Consider the following 17,943-nt stretch of genomic DNA (forward strand, 5'->3'; position numbering starts at 1 on the left):
CACTTTGACTGGGACAATACATCCATCCTAGGACAAGTCAAACAGAGACATGCATGAAAATTCCTTGAAACATGGCATTCCAACCGGAACTCTATCAACAAACACATTGACTTGGATCCCATTTACCACTCTTTGAGAAAAAGAACAGGAAATGACTTCACCACAGAAAATGACATCACCAACCCAAGGAAACCTAAACACATAAATAGAAAGCAGGCCATACGACCAGTGCTTCATCCGAAGGCTCACTGAAGATGTTATCTAGTATAGTGATGAAATATCTGAAAATGAACCTTCCAGCTCAGCTAGCAAACTTGCATCCAGAACCTCAACCTGAGTCTCAAATCTTCTCAAAACTCACTAACAGAGAAAGAATAGGGATGGTTGGCCGAGAGGGTTAATGGTGCCAGGAGGACCCATTGCCCTCTTTATGCCCTCCCTCTTGTTTCCTCATGGTATAACATGCTGAGGGTCTTGGTGCCAGAAGTGAGTCAACCTCCTGGATTTGAATTTCTAAAAGTCAGAGAAGGTCAGATAGGTTGGAGGTGGAGGACCTGGCAGCCTCTTGCATGTCCTGGGAGGAGATTTCCAATGGGCCTCTACATGGTGCCTCTTCTAGCTGGGTACCTCCTGGCACTGCCCGCTGTCTCCTTGTCTGGAAGGGGCACCAGGACTGTGTGCTTTTGGTCCTGGGGTGATGTAACCAAGAGAGCCTGAGGGTTCTGGACCTGACTCTCCATGGTAGCCAGACGATGGCAGTCTTGGGGTAGCCATGTCCCTGTAGCGTAGATGCACTGCAGAGGCTTCTGGGTAATGATGGCCATTGGGTCCCACATGGCAGCCTGCAACTCCTGATCCTTCCTATGCAGAGAAGTCTCTGATGGCCACCACAGAGTGGCCTGTCTGGTAAGTTCTGTTCCCAAATTCTCTGTGATATTCCAATGGGAGTAACTGGATCTGAAGCCTCACAACTCTTGCCCACAGAGCCCAAGGAGATGGTTTCAGGTACAGCCGGACATTTCTCTCCACACAGTGTGGACCTGGCGATGGAAACTTGCAAGATGCAGGGTATCACTGTCAATGGTTGAGTGGTGCACGATGAATAAGATTGATAGCGTTTCAGTGGAATGAAAAGTGGGATGTATTTAGGGGGTTTGGTACTACGTGGGTGTCTCAGCATCTCCATAGAAACCATCCCGGTCTTCTCCTGTAAGGGACAGGATTCTCTCCATGTGGCTGGGGTGGAGGATGATGTGCTCCATGCTCAGCATCCCTTCACCCATCTGGGCACTTTCTGTCCCATTGTCAGCCATCTTCATCTAGAATGAGAGGAAGGGAGGGACTCAGTGAGATGAAAGTGGGTGGCATAACTCTTGATGCTGTGGCAGGGTGACAATAGGTGGTGAGGTGCCCTGGGCAAGTGAGCAGGCAGTACAGAGGGCAATGCAACATTAGTGCTGTAGGAGGCTGAGAGAAATGGGAAGGACTGAGGGACAATATTACAGGCAATAGTGAGAGTTGCAGCTCATGAGCCTTGATGGAAGGTGGGCAGAGATAGGTTGGTGGTAAAAACAATGACTGCAGATGCTGGAAACCAGAGTTTAGACTAGAGTGGTGCTGGAAAAGCCCAGCAGTTCAGGCAGCGTCCGAGGATCAGTAAAATCGATGTTTCGGGCAAAAGCCCTTCATCAGGAATACAGAGATAAATTGAGCAGAGGGAAGAGTGTGGCACATACCCTGGCAGAGTGGAGAAGGTCATTGACCTTATTGTGGCACTGCTGGCTGCTCCTGTCCACACTGACCCCAGTGGAAACCTCAAACCAGGTTGTGGTCTCCCCAGCCAAACCTCCAGGAAGAAGACACCCATCCTCAGTACCACCCCCTTCGACTAGGGCCTTCAGGTTTTTGAGTTAGTGCCATTACGCCCTGCTCCACCATGTTCTGACTGAATGTCCATCACTGGGCAGAGTAACTTCAGAAGGCCTGCCCTCATCCGGGTGCATATAGCCCAGGCACCAGGGTTGCTGGATTTTCATTGGATATCCTCTGAGTGGTGAGTTGTTCTGGGTATGTCTTGGTGAAAGTGTGGTTTGAATCCAATGAGATGTGTACCATAGGAAGGCGGTAGTAGTTTATGAGGCAAGTTTGGTAATATATGGTGAGAGATCTCGCTGGGCCTCCCAGTAAAAAAATCCTCCAAAAAGTGCAACACATCTAACACTTAGCCCAAAATTGATAAGATTCAGCTCAATAGCAGAGTTGTCACAATTACAACAGCCTGACTGATAAGCTGTTGATGGTATGCCTATTTATTGATTATGCATGTTGCCCACAAATAATTAAATATACTGCAAAATGGAAAAAGTCACTTTTACAGTGTATTGGGAAATCCAGTCACTGAAACGCTACAGCTATTTGAGAAAGATCAATGTTACAAAGGAGCTGCTAAGCAATGTACAGTGACACAACGTATTTCATTATTTATGAGTTGCAGTGTGGAAAGTGCCTACAAAAATCTCCATACATTTAGGATTAAAAATGATAGAAACAAGGCAAAACAGCACAGTCATAAAACATATAGGCACTAGAGGGCAGCAAAGGATGTAAAATAAATACCAGCCACGAGGTAATAATGTGCTGTCAAGATAGTCCTGTTCTGCGTGTTCTAAATAAGAAGGCGGGATGAGACTAATCTTAGAATACAGTACAGCATAGCACAGAGCCTTTAGCCCACGATATTGTGCCAAACATTTATCCTAACCTAAGATCAACCTAACCTACATACTCCTCAATTTAGTACCGTCCATGTGCTGGTCCAGCAGTTGCTTAAATGTCCCTAATGTCTCTGACTCTACTACCACTGCTGGCAGTGCATTCCACACACCCATCACTCTCTGTGTAAAGAACCTACCTCTGATATCTCCCTTACACCTTCCTCCAATCACCTTAAAATTATGACCCCTTGTGACAGCCATTTCTGCTCTGGGGAATAGTCTCTGGCTATCTACTCTATCTATGCCTCTCATTACCTTGTACACCTCTATCAAGTTACCTCTCTTCCTTCTTCTCTTCAATGTGAAAAGCCCAAGCTCACTCAACCTTTCTCCATAAGACATGCCCTCCAATCCAGGTAGCATCCTGGTAAATCTTCTCATCTCCTCTCTAAAGCTTCCACATCCTTCCTATAATGAGGCAACCAGAACTGGACACAATATTCCAAGTGTGGTCTAACTAGGGTTTTATAGAGCTGCAGCAAAACCTCACAGCTCTTCAACTCAATCCCATTTTAATTAAAGCCAAAACACCATACTCTTTCTTAACAAACCTCCCAACTTTGGTGTCAATTTGAGGGATCTATGTACATGGACCCCAAGATCTTGCTGTTCCTCCACACTGCCAAGAATCCTGTCTTTAACCCGGTATTCAGCAGTCAAATTTGACTTTCCAGAATGAATCACTTCACATTTATCCAGGTTGAACTCCATCCACCACTTCTCAGCCCAGCTCTGCATCCTGTCAATGTCTTGTTGTAGCCTACAACAGCCCTCGACATTATCTATATCACCACTGACCTTTATGTTGTTGGTAAGTTTATTAACCCACCCTTCCACTTCTTCATCTAAGTCATTTATTAAAAACTACAAAGAGCAGAGGCCTAAGAACAGATCCCTGTGGGACATCACTGGTCACCGACCTCCAGGTGGAATACTTTCCATCCACTATCACTCTCTGTCTTCTTTCAGCCAGCCAATTATGTATCCAGACAACCAAATTTCCCTGTACTCCATACCTCCTAACTTTCTGAATGAGCCTACTGTGGGGAACCTTATCAAATACCTTACTGAAATCCATTTACACCACATTTACTGCTCGACCTTTGTCAAATTGTCTTGTCACATCCTCAAAGAACTTAATGAGATTTGTGAGGCATGACCTGCCCCTCACAAAGCCATGCTGATTAACTATAATCAAACTATGTTTTTCCAAATAGTCATAAATCCTTTCTCTCAGAATCCTTTTCTGTACCTTGTTTACCACATAAGTAAGACAACTGGTCTGTAATTCCCAGGAATTTCTCTATTCCCTTTCTTGAACAGAGGAACAATATTCACTTCCCTCCTCTAATCCAGTTCTACTCCTGTGGAGAGTGAAGATGCAAAGATCATTGCCAGAGGCACAGCAATCTCATTCCTCGCTTCCTGTAGTAATATCTGGATATTACTGGATATTGGATAGTTCTGGTCTGGCCCTGGGGACATATTGATCTTGATGCTTTCCAGAATTTCCAGCAGATCCACTTTCTTAATATCAAATGTTCAAGCTCATTAATCTGACCCAAGGTGCTCTCATTATCAACAAGGTCCCTCTCTCGAGTGATTACTGAAGCAGAAACTCATTTTGGGCTTCCCCTATCTTTTCAGACTCCAGGTATAAATTCATTCCATAATCTCTGATCAGCACTACCTGATCTCTGATCATTCTCTTATTCCTCACGTAAGTATAGAATGCTTTTGGGTTTTCCCTAATCCTTCCTACCAAGGCTTTTTCGTGCCCCATCCTAGCTCTCCTCAGTCCGTTTTTGAGTTCTTTCCTAGCTAACCTGTAATCCTCTAAAGCTGTGCCAGAACCTTGCTTCCCCAACCTGAAGTAAGCTTCCTCCTTCCTCTTGACAAGAAGCTCCTCTTCTCTTGTCATCCAAGGGTCCTTCACCTTACCATTCCTTGCCTATCTCAATGGAACAAAGTTATCCAAAACTTGTAACAAGTGCCCTTTAAACTGCCTCCACATTTCTGTTGTGCATTTCCTATAGAACAATTGTTCCCAATTTATACCCCACAGCTCCTGTCTAATAGCTGTATAATTTCCCCTCCCCAATTAAATACCTTTCTATACCATCTGTTCCTATCCTTCTCCATAGCTGTGGTAAAGGTGAGGCAGTTGTGGTCACTGTCACAGAAATGAATTGAATTGAATTGAACTTATTGTCATGTGTACCAAGACACAGTGAAAAGCTTTGTCTTGTGAGCAATACAGGCAGATCATATTGTTAAATAGCATAGATAGTAAATAATAGGTAAACAGTGGCAAAAACAAAAACACAGGTTCACGTGAATGCTAAGAGTTTGAGAGTCCATTCAGTATTCTGACAGCAGTAGGGTAGAAACTGTTTTGAAACCAGCTGGTGCGTGTGTTCAGGCTTCTGTACCTTCTCCCCAATGGTAGACGCTGTAGAAAAACATTGCCAGGGTGGGATGGATCTTTAAGAATGCTGGCGGCCTTTCCTTGACAATGGGCCTGGTAGATGGATTCTATAGATGGGAGGTTGGCCTTTGTGATTGTCCGGGCCGAGTTCACCACTCTCTGTAACTGTCTCCGATCTTGAATGGTACAGTTGCCATACCAGGTAGTGATACATCCAGACAGGATGCTCTCAATGGCGCACCTATAAAAGTTGGCAAGGGTATTCGCCATCATGCCAAATTTTGTCAGCTGCCTGAGGAAGAAGAGACATTGTTGGGCCTTTGTAACCAGTGCGTCCACATGAAGAGTCCAAGAAAGCTTGTTGTTGATGACCACTTTCAGGAGCTTGACTCTCTCCACCCGTTCTACCTCTGTGCTGTTAATGTTCCTTGATTTTGCCGGCATTGAGAGCTAGGTTGTTCTCAGTGCACCATTTTTCCAGGTCTTCCACCTCCTGTTTGTAGTCTGTTTCGTCGCCATCTGAGATTCGACTGACTATAGTGGTGTCATCAGTGAACTTATAAATGGCATTAGTCTGATATTTGGCGATGCAGTCATGGGTATACAGCGAGTACAGTAAGGGGCTGAGTACACACCCCTGGGGGGCTCCAGTGTTGAGTGTTAGTGAGGATGAAATATTGTCCTCTGCCTTCCCTGATTATGGCCTGTGGGTCAGGAAACTGAGGATCCAGTTGCAGAGAGTGGGGCTTAGTCCAAGATCACTAAGTTTAATAATCAGTCTCGAGAGGATAATAGTGTTGAAGGCTGAGCTGTAGTCAATGAGTAGAATTCTTACGCAGCTTTTCTTGGTGTCAAGATGTTCGAGGCAGGAGTGAAGGGCAAGTGATATGGCATCTGTCGTGGATCTGTTGGTCTGATAGGCAAATTGGAGTGGGTCAAGAGTAGTGAGGAGTGGCCTGACTCATTGCCTAGCACAACATCCAATATAGTCTCCCCCCTAGTCGACCTATCTACATATTGAGTCAGCAATCCCTCCTGGACACACCTGACAAAATCGGCTCCATCCAGACCATTTGCACTAAGGAGCTTCCAATCAATAATGGGGAAGTCACCCATAACAACTGCACCTTTATATCTGCACCTTTCTAAGATCTGTTGTCCAATCTGTTCTTCCACCTCTTGATTGCTATTGGGTGGATGGGATGTGGTCTATAGAAAACTTCCAATAAAGTGACTGCTCCTTTCTGGTTACTGACGTCCACCCATAATGACTCAGCACACAAACCTTCCTCAACAACTTCCTTTTGTGCAGCTGTGATGCACACTCCAATTAACAATGCTACTCCCCCTCCTCATTTACACCCCTCCCTGTTCGTTTTAAAAGATCTAAACCCTGGAACATGTCGCAACCATTCCTGCCCCTGTGAAACCCATGTCTCCGTTACAGCCACAATCTTCTGGCCCATCATTTGCTCTCAGCAAAATATGTGGAATTTGTGCAGTTGTGGTTTTCTTATGACTCTTCAGATATCTTGGGGAGCAACCATTGTGGAAACGTATATGAGAAAACAACATTCTGGATATAATGCCCTCCCCAGTGGGTCCTCAGGAGGTATATAATGCCCTCCCCAGTGGTGGGTCCTCGGGAGGTATATAATGCCCTCCCCAGTGGGTCCTCAGGAGGTATATGATGCCCTCCCCAGTGGTGGGTGTTCAGGAGGTATATAATGCTCTCCCCAGTGGTGGGTCCTCGGGAGGTATATAATGCTCTCCCCAGTGGTGGGTCCTCGGGAGGTATATAATGCCCTCCCCAGTGGTGGGTCCACAGCAGGTATCTAATGCCCTCCCCAGAGGTAGGTCCTCAGGAGGTATATAATGCCCTCCCCAGTGGTGGGTCCTCGGGAGGTATATAATGCCCTCCCCAGTGGGTCCTCAGGAGGTATATAATGCCCTTCCCAGTGGTGGGTCCTCGGGAGCTTTATAATGCCCTTCCCCATGGTGAGTCCTCGGAAGGTATATAATGCCCTCCCCAGTAGTGGGTCCTCAGGAGGTATATAATGCCCTCCCCAGTGCGTCCTCGGGAGGTATATAATGCCCTCCCCAGTGGGTCCTCGGGAGGTATATCATGCCCTCCCCAGTGGTGGGTGCACAGGTGGTATATAATGCCCTCCCCAGTGGGTGCTCGGGAGGTATATAATGCCCTTCCCAGTGGTGGGTCCTCGGGAGGTATATAATGCCCTTCCCAGTGGTGGGTCCTCGGGAGGTATATAATGCCCTCCCCAGTGAGTCCTCGGGAGGTATATCATGCCCTCCCCAGTGGTGGGTGTTCAGGAGGTATATAATGCCCTCCCCAGTGGTGGGTGTTCAGGAGGTATATAATGCCCTCCCCAGTGGTGGGTGTTCAGGAGGTATATAATGCCCTCCCCAGTGGTGGGTGTTCAGGAGGTATATAATGCCCTCCCCAGTGGGTCCTCAGGAGGTATATAATGCCCTCCCCAGTGGTGAGTCCTCAGCAGGTATATAATGCCCTCCCCAATGGGTCCTCAGGAGGTATATAATGCCCTCCCCAGTGTTGGGTCCTCGGGAGGTATATAATGCCCTCCCAAGTGCTGGGTCCTCTGGAGGTATATAATGCCCTCCCCAGTGAGTCCTCGGGAGGTATATCATGCCCTCCCCAGTGGTGGGTGTTCAGGAGGTATATAATGCCCTCCCCAATGGGTCCTCAGGTGGTATATAATGCTCTCCCCAGTGGTGGGTCCGCGGGAGGTATATAATACCCTTCCCAATGGTGAATCCTCAGGAGGTATATAATGCCCTCCCCAGTGGTGGGTCCTCAGGAGGTATATAATGCCCTCCCCAGTGGGTCTTCAGGAGGCATATAATGCCCTCCCCAGTGGGTCCTCGGGAGGTATATAATGCCCTCCCCAGTGGTGCGTCCTCAGGAGGTATGTAATGCCTTCCCCAGTAGTGGGTCCTTGGGAGGTACATAATGCACTGCCCAGTGGAGGATTTGGTGTTTGGAGATACTTCATTGGGCAGGAAGGGTGATGGTGGCATAATAACAATGTCAATGGACTGATATTCCATTAATGTTCTGACATCACTGATTCAAATCCCACAATGGCAGATGATGGTGTTTGAATAAAAATCTGGAATAAAAGGTTGGCATAATGGTGACCTTATTAAACACTTGATTTTCATCAAAATCCATCTGCTTCACTAAAGGGAAGGATATCTGCCGTTCTCACCTGGTGTGGTCGACATGTGACTCCAGACCCCATTAATTCTTAACTGTCCTCCATACAATTAGGTATAGGGCGATAAATGTTGACCTAACCAGCGATGCCCACACTGCATGTCCAAAAGAGATCCCACCACTGTCCCAATTAAGAGGAGAGTGCCAAGGTCCATGGGCAGACTTTGTGCCCGGCCACCAAGGCTGAAGCATTGGCATTCAGCTTCAGCTAGAAGTGCCAAGAGTGTGATACATCACAACCTCCTCCAGAGGATCCCAGTGTCACAGATGCCAGTCATCAACTAATGCCGCTCCACGTAATGTCAAGAAATGGTTGAAGACTGATAATGCAGAGGCTATGGGCCCTGACAACATTCCCACTAAGAACTTATGCTGTGAATTACATTCCCCTAACCCTCTTCCAGTCCAGCCAGATCACAGGCTGGACAATGTATCGAATTGCCCAGCTATGTTCTGTACACAAAAAGCAGGACAAATCCAACCTGGCCAATTACCGGCCCATCAGTCAACACTTGATCATCAATAAAGTGATGGAAGGTCTCATCAGCAATGCTATCAAGCAGCACCTGCTCAGCAATAACCTGCTCAGTGACACCCAGTTTGGGTTCCACCAGGGTCACTCAGCTCCTGACCTCATTATAGCCTTGGTTCGAACATGGACAAAAGAGCTGAATTCCAGAGGGGAGGTCAGGGTGACAACCCTTGATTTTAAGACTGCATTCGATTGGATGTGCCAAGGAGTCCTTGGCTTTTGAGGGCAAAGTCTCACAGACTAGAGTCACACCTGGCACATAGGATTTGGTCTTGGTTCTTAAAATAGAATTGAACAATCTCTATACATATAAAAACAGGCCATTTGGCCCATCGAATCCACTCAAATCTCTAAAGAGTCTCCAACCCAGAATCACTCCCTACCCTATCCCTGTAACCCTGCATTTCCTATGGCTAATTTACCTAGCTTGCATATCCCCAGACACTATGGGAAATTTCACATTCCACCTAATCTGCACGTCTTTGGACTATGGGAAAGAAACTGAAGCACCCAGAGGATGCCCACAAAGACACAAAGAGAATGTGCAAACTCCACACAAGTCACTCGAGAATTCAACACGGGTCCCTGGCATCATGAGGTAGCAATGCTGACCACTGAGCCATTGTGCTGTCCTGGGGTTGTTGAAATTCAGTCATCTCAATTCCAGGATATCTCTGCAGGAGTTCCTCAGGGTAGTGATCTAGGCCCAACCATCTTCATCAATGACCTTAACTTCATTATTAAGGTCATAAATGGGCATGTTTACTGATGATGCACAATGTTCAGCACCATTCTTGACTCCTCAGACACTGAAGCAGTCCAGGACTAAATACAACAAGATCTGGACAATATCCAGACTTGGTCTGACAAGTGGCAAGTAACATTTGCGCCTCACAAATGTCAGTCAATCACCATCACCAGTAAAAGACAATCTAACCACCACCCCTTGACATTCAATCAGTGAGAGTTTGCTCTAGATAACCATTGATTCCAGTTTTGCTAGGACTCCTTGCCACATCATTGAGTTACCGTCACTGAATTCCCCCACTATCAACATCCTAGGGGCTAGCATTAACCAGAAATACAGTTGGACTCACCACATAAACACGCTGGCTGCAACAACAGGTCAGAGGCTAGGCATCCTGTGGCAAGCAACTTGCCTCCTGACTCCCCAAAACCTGTCCAGCATCTACAAGGCACAAGTAAGGAGTGTGATGGAATATTGCCCACTTGCCTGGATGACAAGCTGAAGGAGTGGGCACATGCTTGGCAGCTCTTTGCCTGCCCTTTCCTCTCCTCTCCACTTTTCCTGCCATCACCAGCCTTGTATCAATTCTTTTGAGAATGGTCTCATACATTTAAGAAGGAGACTTGACTTTCAAGTTGAGAATGGAATTATGAATGTAAGATTAAATTAAGATGGCTGGGTAATGAAACCCAGTAAAGGATGTACAGTTGTTGACAGGCCAATCATCAACGAGGGTGGAATAGAGTCCCAGACCCAATCACAAGAATGACGAGTGTAAGAGATGAAACTATCACAATGCATTACCAAAGGATACACTTCTGAGATTATGGTTTATGTGATTTGCTGATGCAGAGCACAACGACCTTTTCCATGTACCCAACCTCAGTTATAGCTGGGTGGATCTCACCCAATGCTGACATGATGTGCAAGGAGTGGCCAGGCCCTTTACCCGCATGTGCACAAAATGTATCCCTCCTCTACAAGACAAATAGTCTGCCTCTTGTCTTAGGCTCCATTCATAGCAGATTTCTCTGGGTGTGGTTCCTCCTTGGCATTTAGCACAAGAATTACTTACCATGGAAATGGATATATTCAATTCGAAAGCAAATCCAGAGCAAATACACATTAATCATAAATGAGAACAGATGCTGTCTTCATGAAATAATGACCAATGTAGGTTCTCGATTTAGTTAATGGGCTATATAACTGAGGCAATGTGCTCAGTTGTTCATTAATATGAACTCAGGTGACCATTAATTGAAGGGCTCCAATGATCTGATCAGCATCTTTGATGTATGTCTTGTTACACTGAGACTCACATCTTTCAGGCCTAGTAGCTGTGCTGGTGACAAGTCATTTATATGATCTGAAATTTGAAGAAATGAGAAGCAATTTAGCTTGGTTAAAATATAAATTTACATTTACCTGACCTAAAAGATACATTGTTTAAAGATAATAGAATATCCAGACATTTAAGACATAATACTATCAGGCTGTCTGCTATACAATGATTCAGGGTAGATGATTTTAAACCTACCTACTGAGGCATACCTCTGGAGCAAGGGGAGATTTGAACCCAGGCTTTCCTAGCCCAATGTCAGAGACACTACCACAGAACCAAAAGAGCCTTATGGTGGGGGGGAATGCTCTTATTTTATTACATCGGATTAAAGGAATCTTTAACTGTCAGTTTCCATCATTCTGTTCATGAAAGGTGTTAATGAACAACCTTTATCATTATGTCTCTTTACATAAGGATTTAATATTTTATCATTTTCCTATTTAAACTCCAATATACTCAGATGCAAATAACATGCAGCGAGATGGATACAGCCAAGCCAGCGATGCCCTCATCCTGTGACTGAATAAACTGAAATCTCGATGGGAAGGGTGTGGCTTGAATGGGTACTGCTAGCAGCGATTGTGAAGGTTGACCTATATTGTTGTGCAGCACCATCGAGAGAATTGTTCCTGACACTATCAACAGTCAGAGAACCTAAGGTATAGCAACATTGATGAGGTGAAAGGAGCTAAGGGCAATGGACATGCTGGATAGGAAAAAGTCAAAGAGTATGGCGCTGGAAAAGCACAGCCGGTCAGGCAGCATCCAAGGAGCAGGAGAGTCAACGTTTTGAGCATAAACCATTCATCAGCCCATTCCTGACAAACAGCTTACGCTCGAAACATCAACTCTCCTGCTCCTCGGATGCTGCCTGAACAGCTGTGCTTTTCCAGCACCACACTCTTCGACTCTGATCACCAGCATCTGCAGTCCCCACTTTCACGTGGTTAGGAAAGATCCAAGATAAGGCTATACTCAGAAGGTGAAAGATTGAGGGGGGTGAAAGCTCAGCTTCTATGGGAAGGTTCAAGCATTTAATAAAGTGGCCCTTGATACTGGAACAATGATGAGGAAGAACAGATGTCAAAGACCAGTAGAAGAGAGATACTAGTTCTTCAGAATGTTTAATCACAGAGAAAACAGTGTATGTTAGTATTTGAGAATTATAGCTTTGGTGGGAGCCTGATGACAGGTAACAGGGTTTGGTGGCTCTGAGCAAAGGGGTAAAAGTATATAGCACTCATGATGCTGGAGGGAGCTGAAGGTTTGGAAAAAATAAGTTTCCACAGAGTTCTGAAGCAAACAAAAACAGAAATTGCCTGGAGAAGCTCAGCAGTTCAGGCAGCATTTATGAAGAGAGCAGTGAGTTAGAATTGTGAGTTGCAGAATGTTGAAATGGTTTTCTGGGCCAGGGAGGATTTAGCTATATATAAATGGATGATCGAGAAAGCGAAAACAATGAAGCAGGCTGAACTTCAGGGAAATGTGAGGAGGAAATATTCTGGGACTCTGTCTGGACATTGGTCCCAAGGTCACAATATAAGTATAGATGAGAAAGACCTTTATAACCATTTGATCTGATCTAATGAAAAAGATCAAACAGTCCATTTCATTGTGGATTTAGTTATTTCTAAAACGAATCATGGATCTATTTTGTTGGTTGATCCTGCTGGAGATCCCCTGTTATTTAGGGAAAAGTTTCCTGATAAAGGACTTTTGTCCAAAATGCCGATTCACTTGCTCTTCGGATGCTGCCTGACCTGCTGTGTTTTCCACACTCTCGACTCTTTCCGTCATTTGTCTGAAACTGACTTTCACCCGTAGCTCATTTTGAAATAAACAGCAGACATCTTCTCATGTGTTCTCGAATTTTAATTTTTCTATCCTTTCATTCTCCTGCTCGTTCTCTAATATCACTTTTTTTTGCCCAGAAACTTCTATGATGCTAATATTCCCCAAAATGTCCAAAGTGTCACAATATTTTGAACAGTGGATCCTGATCAGGCTGGCTGCCTACTCTGTGAATGTTAAATGTGGGTTAATATGGGAGGTGGCACCTGTGGCTATGAAAAGCTGTGTGCCAAACATTTGCAAAGCCCGTCAAGACTCCAAATCCCACAATTCAACAGATAAACAAAATCATAAACCATTAAGTCCTCAGTGGCTCATTTACCTTTATAGGACTATTCAAGACTTCCATCAACTGAATCTTCATTCATTGCTTGTTAGTACAATAACTGAGTATTGCTGATAAATGGAACATGCTATTAAAGTTAATCAAAGTAGCTGTACCCATTCCCTGGTGCATTGCCTGGTACAGTCCCCATGATCGATCAGACTTGGCTTGCATGGTTTGAATTTAAACAAAAGCTTGGCACTTAATTATTCCCTGCTGTATTCACCATGGCAACACCTCAACCAAACTGAATCCACCTGGAACCTAATCAATATCCTCCTCTCATGGAGTATAAATTGGTGTTCCTTTTTGAGATCAGGTAATCGTGCAAATGGCCTGACGAGTAGAAGACAAATTGTTCTGACCGCATGGCTCTTTCTCCTTCCAGCAATAATTCTTCAACATTGTAAAAGATAACTATAACATAGCTGTATGGACAAACAGCACCCTAGTGGTTTGCAATACTTCATTTGTTAATCTACACACTGTTGCTCCCAGCATGCCATGCACTGTATATTGCTGATGTGACTTTTCAATGTCATGCAAAGACAAACCATGTGGATACATACATGTTCAACAACTAAGGAGTAGTGGTTCTGGCAGCCCTGTACTCCAACTGTCTTCTTACCCCATTTTGGATTCTCTCTGTCTTTGGCTCTGAGTAAAAGATTCATGCACGCATACTTTCTCTGTTTTCTAACTCTCTTTCATTCTCTGCTTATGAATGACAGAAATGATGGGCACGATCGTCCCTTCTCCTTTGAAATGTAGGCATCACTGTGTCTGGTGACAATGCCACACCTGCAGGAGAGATGATTCACTGAACTTTCTGCCAATATGATCATTAAAAGTTGGAAGGTGAGTGAGGGTGAATATCTTGCTATTTTAGAGGCTTCAAGACTAGCAACCTGGATTGGCAGAAGCTGATGGCTAATTGGAGGTCGTATTAATGTCCATCAGTCGGGGCTGATTTCACAGCAGATCCAGCTGTGAGAAGCTAAGACCTTTTTTACTTTCTCTTACAGGATGAGGGTCATGGGAGAGGGGTGTCAGGAGAGTTAAAGGCAAGGGCAGTGTGATAGGAAGGGGGGTATGTTTCAGACCACCACTTTTGGGGATAGTGGCTGTCCCCCCTTTGTCCCCTCATTCATGCCTCTGATTGTCTTCAGCTTGGAGCAATTGAAGGTCTCCAACAATTCATTAGCACTTTGCCACAGCTTCCCTAATGTGAAAAATAGTCACTATTCTCACTGGCTGGGAAAGCTGGCATATTGAGACCTCTTAAAGTCCTCTTAAGGGTATTAATTGCTGGTGAGTTCAGAATGTCACCAATGGAACTTTTCCCCCTGCAGTTAATTGATGGAGCTGATGAGAAGGGTGGTGGGGGAGGGGGGGGGGCTGTGTTTCCAGGGTTATCGCAGCCAATTATTCCCCCTCTTGCCACTTCCAGGGAGGGGAAGATTCTGCCCACTGTGACGGTGGCTGTTACTAAGGATCATAAAGTGCTTGGGCCATTCTCTTAATCATAAATTTACTCTTAAAATTATTGGAGGCCTTCATGGAAAATATTAAGATGGACTTCTTCACAAAACTGTAAACTAGGTAAATTCTCCAAGAAGATTTTGAGATAAAATCCATCCATAAAAGTTGTAAGACTGAGACAGATTACATTTTCATTCTTCAAGAGTATTAAGAACTATGGAACCAAGGTGGGGATTAATAATGGTCAGGCGTAGATCAGCTATGATCAAATTGAATAGTATAATTGGGGCTGAGTAGCCTGCTGCTGATCCCATGTACCTATCTTATAGATTATTACAGTTATTATATATCAGGTAATTGCTAGCAGTGAATCACTGTTTGTTTGTTAGTATTTTGAAATAAGTCCTAATGTACAAATGAATTTAATGTTTTCTAATATTTTTATTTGGTACAGATGAACATCGAGGAAATGATCTTATGATGCTTTCCAGCAATCTCACAATGACTCTCGAGAGGTTATTGATATTTTCAGTGGAATTGTGCCACTCAAACTTAGTGATTTACATCACTATTGTCACCATGATTACACTTCAAACCCACAACAATGTACACCTGAAAAGTAAAGAAAAGGATAATGTTGTCCAGGCAACATGTCGATGAAAAATAGGAGATGGGGGGTACCAAAGGTGGGTCCTTGGGGGACACCTGAGATCCTGAATCTTTGGTTATGAAGTGTTATATGATACTGGGAGGGAACAAAAGGTTATACAGAAATGCAAGTCTTCCATTCTCTCTAATAATACACGAATACGACATTTGAATTGGACAGATGCCCTATTCTTGGAATGAGATATCAGCTGTGTTTCTATGAAATTCTGCTGTCTGCTATCTAAGAAAAAACATCAATCCATTTAAAATGAATGACTTAAAGCTAACACCCAAATACCAGGTGGAGAGAACTCCTGATGCTTTGTCTTTGCACCACAAAATATTTTTGTACAGTCTCGAAATGCCCCCATTGTGAATAGAACCTGTGATTCTATGAGATTATTTTAGATTAAATTACATTCCAAAATGTCAGTACTGGGTTCTCAATGTACTACCAGAATCTATGATGGAATATGTGCCAATGACGGCGTTTTAGTTAAATAAGCATTGGTTACAATTTGCATTAGTTTTGAGGGTCATGTTTATTTTCCTGGAAAGCCAATATTTGCAGTTCCAATGATTAGCCTAATATACATCCTTATCTCATTGTGTCTTTCTCTGTTTGCAGATCTGGTAAATCATCTTGAAAAGTAAATGACTTAATGACCAAATCCTTCAACAAATAATCTATATATAGCCCTTTCTCTGTAAGTCAATTAGATGCTCCCATGAAAAGCATTGTGAAAAGGGTTGAATGCAATTATGATATTGAGGAATTGCCTCGTTATTTCAAGGGAAAGGCTAAGATTTTCAAATTCTCCTTTAAGTGCTAAAGAATCTCTGAGACATCCAGGTTGGAGTCTTGAACACAAGTCCCAGGTTAGTCTATGTTTAAACCATCTTAGGAAATGAATTAAAATGTTTGCAATGAACAGTTGACTGGAGGGTTGTTAAGAAACTGATTTTCATTGACATCACCCATCTGTGTCCATTACTGATATCACACAGCATCTTGGTGGATAGAAGTTATTCTAATATTTTCTCCTAACAGTGACTGGCTCATTGGAAGTGATCAAGTTACTGCAGACTATTTTGAGCATATTAAAGGTACATCAACTTTTATTGTTCACAAGTAACTGAGGAAGGGTCACTCAGCTTGAAACGTTAACGCTGATTTCTCTGCACAGATGCTGCCAGGTCTGTTGAGCTTTTCCAGTAACTTCTGTTTTTGTTTCTGATTTACAGCATCCACTGTTCTTTCAGGTTTAACTTTTCCTGTCCACTTGTTTCTCGTGATTTGAATATAACTCGAGATACTTCAGGAGACTTCCCATGACACTCTGTCAAGACTTTACAACAATCAAGCAACATTTGGGGATTGCAATTTTTTAAAAAAAAGAGTGTGAGCTGTATCATCTTGTGGGATAATGCCAGGGAAAAGAGAATGCTTGGTCATGAGCAACTAGTGAAAGATCCACCATGGTATCCAAGAGGGTGAGAGTTGGCAAGAGGTCGGGGCAGGGCTGCATCAGCTTCTGCTGGAGAAAGGAGCAGGTGGGTGTGGTAGAATCCTCCCTGGATGTTCCACAACCGTCACTGAATGGGAATAGTGAAAAATGAAATGGGTCCACCAAAACCCATCTGATTCACTGCTGTCCTTCAGGGAAAGGAACCTGCCATCCTCACTTGGTCTGGCCAACATGTAACTCCAGACGCACAGCAATGTGGTTGACTCTTGACTACCTTCTGAAGTGGCCTATCAATCCATTCCGTTGTATCAGTCACTACAAAGTCTCAAAGAGATAAAACCAAAAGGATCATCTGACATTGAATGGGCAGAAAAGACAAGAGCAGAAACAGCCCTGCTGACCCTGCAAAGTCCTCCTCACTACTATCTGGGGGCTATTGCCAAAACTGGGAGAGCTGTCTCACAGACTAGTCAAGCAACAGCCTGACATAGCCCGACTTACGGAATCATACCTTATCCCCCACCTTTTCCACCGCTCCATTGATGACTGTATCGGCGCTACCTCATGCTCCCACGAGGAGGTTGAACAGTTCATCCACTTTACTAACACCTTCTACCCTGACCTCAATTATACCTGGACCGTCTCAGACTCCTCCCTCCCCTTCCTAGACCTCGCCAACTCTATCTCAGATGACCAACTCAACACGGATGTACACTATAAACCGACTGACTCACACAACTACCTAGATTACACCTCTTCCCACCCTGCCCCCTGTAAAAACACTATCCCATATTCCCAATTCCTTCGCCTTCGCCGCATCTACTCCCAGGAGGACCAATTCCAATACCGAACAACCCAGATGGCCTCCTTCTCCAAAGACCACAATTTCCCCTCAGACGTGCCTGACGATGCTCTCCACCGCATCTCCTCCACTTCCCACTCCTCCGCCCTTGAACCCCGCTCCTCCAATCACCACCAGGACAGAACCTCACTAGTCCTCACCTACCACCCCACCAACCTCCAGATACATCGGATCATCCTTTGTCATTTCTGCCACCTCCAAACGGACCCACCACCAAGGATATATT

The sequence above is a fragment of the Chiloscyllium punctatum genome, chromosome 1 (genome assembly GCF_047496795.1).
Source record: "Chiloscyllium punctatum isolate Juve2018m chromosome 1, sChiPun1.3, whole genome shotgun sequence".
Taxonomy (NCBI): Eukaryota; Metazoa; Chordata; class Chondrichthyes; order Orectolobiformes; family Hemiscylliidae; genus Chiloscyllium; species Chiloscyllium punctatum.